The sequence below is a fragment of the Adiantum capillus-veneris genome, chromosome 17 (genome assembly GCF_014529385.1).
Source record: "Adiantum capillus-veneris isolate H3 chromosome 17, ASM1452938v2, whole genome shotgun sequence".
NCBI classification, from domain to species: domain Eukaryota; kingdom Viridiplantae; phylum Streptophyta; class Polypodiopsida; order Polypodiales; family Pteridaceae; genus Adiantum; species Adiantum capillus-veneris.
The window spans coordinates 138,620,967-138,627,699 of NC_140947.1; the positions used below are offsets into that span (position 1 = coordinate 138,620,967).

The following is a 6,733-nucleotide window of genomic DNA, read 5'->3' on the forward strand; positions in this document are numbered from 1 at the left end:
ACTTGTGTCAGACCATCCATAAATAGATTGTGGGTTAAACATTGCCAAAGCTATACGATTTTTTTTTTTTTTTGTGCACCATTGTAAAGCAGCATGCGAGCAAGAGTTTGCATCATCTCTCCTTCCTCTTTGTCATTCTCATGCCGTCGATGTGGATGGGATGATTGAGGTTGAGAGGTAGTGTTGCCTTGAATGCTTTCTCTACTTGGATTTCAATGATGGGCTCCATGTCAAAGAAGGCATCCAACATTTTATCCATCTCAGCTTCTTGGAAAGTGACATTGAGTGGTTGTGGGTAGACTCCACCGGTGGCGGTTCATTTGATATTTGCCTCCTATATTGAGTCCATAATGAAATTGGAGCAATATTGAAGAGTGGGGGTTGACCTATTGTCTCTTGACCATGAGAATGATAATGCAGATCTTGTGGCTGTTCTATGGGAAAAAGACCATTCTTGCATATATGCTGACCACAAATCTTTTGTTTTTGAAAGATTTTATGCTTACATAGCACACTAGGACACGCCATCCCATCTTCCATAATCAATCTAAAGATTACACAACAAATTAACAAGTAATAGCGAGTGCAATCTGTTATTACAATATATAACATTTAACACATTACAATGAACAAATGGGTAGCTAACCCTAAGCAAATTGAAACTGCCAAACCGTAACCTGCTAACCCTAAGCGGCTTGAAACTTCCAAACCATAAGCTGCTAGCCCTACACTGCTATCCCTTTAGAGCTTCTACATTGGCACAATGTAAACTACCTTGCATTCTCTAGCCATGCCCGATCCCCGTACACCTTGGTTTAGAGATGCACAAAGATTAGGACCACTGGGTTATAATCTTGTCTTTATTGGTCAATGCCTATATTCATGGGTGCAACATATGTACACACCCATGTCTACATGTGGAGTGGGCAAACTCTAACACTCTAACAATCTAACCCTAACACTCTAACCTAAAAATCCAAACCAAAAGCCTAATACAACTCTAAGCCGATTTAGAGCATCCAAATCAGAATCCACTAACATTCAGCCGGTTTAGAGCAGCCAAATCAAAAGTCGCTAACACAAAATCAAAATGATGAGGGAACCATTGTTCAACCTCTTTGTGTACAAGCAGTGATCCTCTTGGCTCCGTACGTAACCCTAGGAATGAATGTACTTATCAAACTTGATGTACCATTGCCTTGAGCCGCCTTGCTTTAATCCATACAAAGCATTCTATAGTCTACACACCAATTTTGGCCGTGTTGGCTTCTCAGACTTTATAGCAAAACCTTCTAGATGCTTCATGTAAACATCCTCTTCAAGATCTCCATGAAGAAATGTTGTGGCCACCATTTCCACTACATGCAATATTGCGTAGGCTCTTTTGTCATTTTGTGCAAAAATTCTGACAGTGTCGTTTTTTGCATAACAGGTTCCTTACAGTCTTCTATGGTTTGTGCTATATAGCATGTGTTGTTCTCGCTTTTCTTCTCCTCTTTTCACGCAGTTTTCACATTAGGTGCAACATTTACCATGTGGAACAAAATGGCCAAATCAATATGACCCTAAGTCGATTTAGATCGGCCAACCCTAAGCACCTTTACACAGCCAACCTTAATAGCTTTACTCGATCAACTCTTAGCAGCCAAACCAAAAGCCACTAACCCTAAGCGTTTAGCCCTAAGTGGATTGAAATGGACAAATCATAAGCTCCTAACTCCAATTGGCTAGCCCTAAGTGGATTGAAATTGCCAAACTAGTGCGCTTAGAGTGGCCAACCCCAAGCACCTTTACACAATCAACCCTAAGCTTTAGAATTGAAGCAAAACCTGCCGAAAAACACAAACGCAACATTTGATATGCACACACACAAATACACGCTCACTCTAACATTAAAAAAAAAAGCATACCTTTTTTCTCCAAGAGGGTGTGTGAGTGGAAATACAAGGTTGGGTAAGGCCTAATACAACATATCTACAAGTATGGAGGAGAAGCATAGACGAGGAGAAAGGAGAAGAGTAGGAAAATGTGAAAATGAGCCCATGAGGTTTGTTTTACAATAGGGCATCGTAATAAGCATCCATATGGTCGTCAAAAAATGCATCGGAATAGGTATCGACATGTTCGTCAAAAAAGAATTAGTATGACCGTCAATATTTGACAATTTGATTTTTTATTATTATTTGAGACTCCCTCCAATTCTAGCAATGCATATATTGCACCCGCCAATGGCATCGGTATCTTGGCGGTGGTACTGAAATGATCTCTTGTAGTGCAAAATCAAAAAACATATGAGATCGACACCAATCAAGGCTAAAATATGTAGGGGATAGGGGAAGAGTGGGAGGTGCCATCCTGCAAGTAGCATGAGATGATAGTTCATAGGGTAGAAAACATAGAACTACAATTGCAGACTTCCCCTGATTGATCTAGGTGCTCTCAAAGATCAGATGATTAAATTAAATGAATACTTGCAGAAAGGGAACTAGTTGATGACACAATCTTTTGTGCCATTTAATCCAAATGTGCCTTCCTTATCTAGGGATAGTGGAGCTGTATATAGAGAGGCTACTATACCTTCTCTTGATACCCAATCAAGACCTAGAGAAAACCCTATCCTCAAAGACATGAAACCTCCTCAATTTAATGGTAAACAGAAGGATAAAAATAAAGATTATATCTATACTTTCCTACAAAAATGGCAAGACCTTCACAGGTCAAAAAACACTCCACTTGAGTACCAACCACTAGCCTGCTAGTCTATCATTGGGGCCAAAATCCCATAAATGGTGGATGAGCTTTGAGGCATCAAGAAAGATTCCAAGGGATTGGGCTCAATTTGAGAGCATGTTTGTGAAAGAATTTCTCCCTAAAAATGAGCTAGAAAGAAATGGGGAAGATTGGGATAAAGCTATGCAATGGGGTAGGCCTTTTCTTACTTACATTATAGAGTATAGAGAAATTTTTCTCCGACTTCAGTAATGGAGGAATTTCACAAAACTAGAGGGTTTATACGGGGATTAGATTCACACTTCAAGCAAGAGGTAAAAGGAAGTGCACCTAAAACTTTGAAGGAAGCAATTGAATTTACACAACTTTATGAAGATAATCGCTTGACAACTTCTAATCCCACTCAGACTGAGCCCAAGTCCACAAATATGGGGCTATCACAACCTTTTCTAAAAGGAAAAAGGAAATTTCCATTTAAAAAGGAGGGTAAACCAATGTTTAAAAAGAGGGTTGCACCAGGACCTAGGCTAAACCAAGAGGACTTTGCAAAGGCTAAAAAATAAAACTTGTGCTTCACTTGTTTGTCACCCAACCATTCTCAATGGAATTCTCCAAAGAACAAAAGATGATGAAAAGGATAAAGGTCATGATAAGAGTCATAAAGATAGAAAAATCCATGTGGTCCAAATACTTCCAATAAATGGTAATGAAAAGTATACATTTTCAGAAGTGTTCCATGAGGATAAAGAGCATCATTGTTGCTTGTCAACTAGCATGTGGAAATCAAGTTTCAGTCACACGAGCTTGTGAAATTGCATAGGATTGTTAATGGAAAAGGGGTAAGGGTCATGATAGATGACTCTACCACACATAATTTGTAAACTATCCTCTTGTCATGTAATTAAAACTTTCTCAACAACCAAGTGCTCACCAATATGTTGTTTCCATAATGCATGGTTATGAGATACTTTGGTATCCAATTTGGAAGTTGAGATACAAGGATATAAAGACATGCTTGACTTTCAAATTATAAATGTGGATCATGTGGACTTGTTTTTGGGAAGGGAATGGTTGTGTGGCCCTAGGGACCTTCTTTGAAACAAAGTTACCAACAAAACTCGAAATTGAAAAATAAGATAAAAAAGGTGATCATGATGTACAAAATAGTCCTTTGATATGTTCTTGTAATTAAAAGGTCTTGTGAAGTATATATGCTTTGGTGTTGATCTATTGTAAATATGGACTCCGATGTGGAAATGAAAGATCAAGTTTTCTACTTGTCTTTGTCTTCTCATAGTGATTATGAAAGTGATTTGAAAGTCTTGCTAGAGGAATTTAAAGATGTTTTTCCTATTGATTTTCCAAAAGGTTTACCTTCTAAAAGAGGTGAATTAGATCATGCTATTCATTTAGTTAAAGATGCAAAGCCTGTCTGTAAACCACCTTATAGATTAAGACAAGCACAACACTTAGAAGTAGAAAAGTAAGTGCAAGACTATGTAGTTAAAAATAAAATAGACTTAAGAACCTAGAAGAGATGTAGATCTTCTTAGGAATGTTTGGATTCTATCATAGGTTCATTATGCCAAGGTAGCAGTCACATGATTGGCCAACTCAAAGGAAAGAGAAAAACCTTTGAGTGGGGGAAAAATCAAAAGAAAAGTAAGAAAAAATTAAAGGTAGCAATAGCTATAGCTCCAATTTTATACATAATGGATCCCAATAAACCCTTTATGGTCAAGAGGGTCGACCAATAGCATTTGAAAGTAAAAAGCTAGACCATTCACGACAAAATTACTCAGTATATGAGAGGGAGTTGTATGCTATTGTCCATGCATTGAAGAAATGGAAGCACTATTTATATGGTGCTAATGTTATGATAATGTTTGATTAGGAAAGCATTAAGTGGCTTTCTAAACAAATAGAATTGAAAGGTCGGAAGGCCATATGGGTTGAACTCTTACAAAATTTTGATTATGAGCTTAGGTATCACAAAGGGAAATACAATGTGGTAGCAGATTCCCTTCGCATGATGCCTATAATAAATGAATTGAGTTTTAGTCGATTCAATAGTGATCTACTTGAATTGTTTAGAGGGAAATTACAAGTTGACCCTGCATATTCCAACATATGGGAAACCATTCAGAAGGGGATCCAGAACAAGATGTTTCAAGTGAGAATGAAGCATTGATGGGTGCTTTAGAGGGATTCAAGTGGAAGAATTTTTCCATAGATGATGGCTATCTACTCTACAAAGGTAGAGTATGTGTCCCAAAAGATGACGAGATTAGGTGATAGATACTCTATGATTGTCATGATAATCCAAGTGCGGGACACCCAAGTGTGAACAAGACTTGTAGTCTTGTTAAGAGGCAATCTTATTGGTATGGTATGTATAAGGTCATCCTAGAATATGTACTTAAATTTGGTAAATGCCAAATCAATAAGGCTAAAAGTATTAAGATGAAAGGATTACTCTATCCATTAAATATTCCTTTAGGAAAATGAGAGAGTATCTCCATGGATTTTATAGTTGGATTACCTAGAACACAGAGGGAATACGACTCTATGTGGGTGATAGTGGATAGATTAACCAAAATGTCTAGGCTTATTCCAATCAAATCTAATATTGAAAACACCTAAATTAGCTAGTTTGTTTGTAGAAAACCTCCATCCACTATATGTTTTACCAGAAGACATTGTGTCAGAGACAGGAAGTTTAATAGCCATTTTTGGAGAGCTATGTTTAAGAGATTAGACACTAAACTAAGCATGAGTACACTTGAGTATCCTCAAATAGATGGTCAGATTGAAGGAGTTAATCAAATTTTAGAAGATATGCTACAAGCATATGTAAGGAAATGGAAAACTAATTGAGAAAAGTACGTACCTATAGTAGAGTTTTCATATAATAGTGCTAATCACTCTTCCTCTAGATATAGTCCATTTATGTTAATGTATGGGTTTCAGCCTAGAGCTCTTTATGTAGTAGGATTGCAAAAGGAAAAGGTTCAGGCAGCTAAAGACTTTTTAGAAGACATGAATGAAATGCTTTAAAAAGGCTCAAGATAGAGCAAATACATATAGTGAACTGCATAGAAGGCCTCTTACCTTTGAGGAAGGGGAGCAAGTCTATTTAAAAGTGCCTGAAAAGTCTAAAACCATGAAGACAGAACCATGTCCAATATTATGACCAAGGTATTGTTGACCTTTCACAATATTAAATAAAGTTGGAGATATGGCTTACAAACTCCAATTACTTTAGACAAGTGGCATACATTCGCCAGTATTCCACATACATAGACTAAAAAAAGTTGGGACAATTTGATAATCTTATTCAAGATGATCAGATAGTGGAACTCATAGATACTCAATCTCTTCCACATGAGCCAGAGAAAATACTAGACACTAGAGAAAAAAGAACTAGAAATACAATTTATAAAGATGTTTAGTTAAGTGGAATATTGTGATGAAGAGAGTTCCACATGGGAGCGAGTAAGCACTCTTAGAAAAAGGTTCCCCAACTTTTGTAATCTTTCGAGTCCAATGGAATTGTCAAGGAAAAAAATTCTTCTTAAGGGGGAAGGAATGTGAAGTCTCCTATGGTTTGGGGCATGTGCACATCAAAGGCTAGGGGTTATGGCAAAGTGTGGGGGCCGCCTCTAAATGGATAAGGATTATTAAAAATTCAAAGTCTCGGCAATTATAGGAGATTGCCCATGCATCTCAATGGCAACTCCATGAAGAGGGGTCCGACAAAGACTAGTGTGTGCAACAATATATGTGGTCTCTCTCTCTCTCTCTCTCTCTCTCTCTCTCTCTCTCTCTCTCTCTCTCTCTCCCCATAGCTTTGACAGATAGCCCATGACTAGCCCAAAACACTCGAAATAGATAGCAAGAATAGCCCATGCATCTCAATGGCAAGGCCATGAAGAGGGTTGTGACAGAGCCTAGTGTGCACAGCCTTATAGGTTCTCTCTCTCTCTCTCTCTCTCTCTCTCTC

The 6,733-nt window shown here is 37.8% G+C and overlaps 1 pseudogene; it reads left to right on the forward strand.

The window, feature by feature from the left end:
* The first annotated feature begins 5,679 nt into the window (after positions 1-5,679).
* Positions 5,680-6,324, forward strand: LOC147438163 (uncharacterized; annotated as a pseudogene).
* Positions 6,325-6,733: the final 409 nt, after the last annotated feature.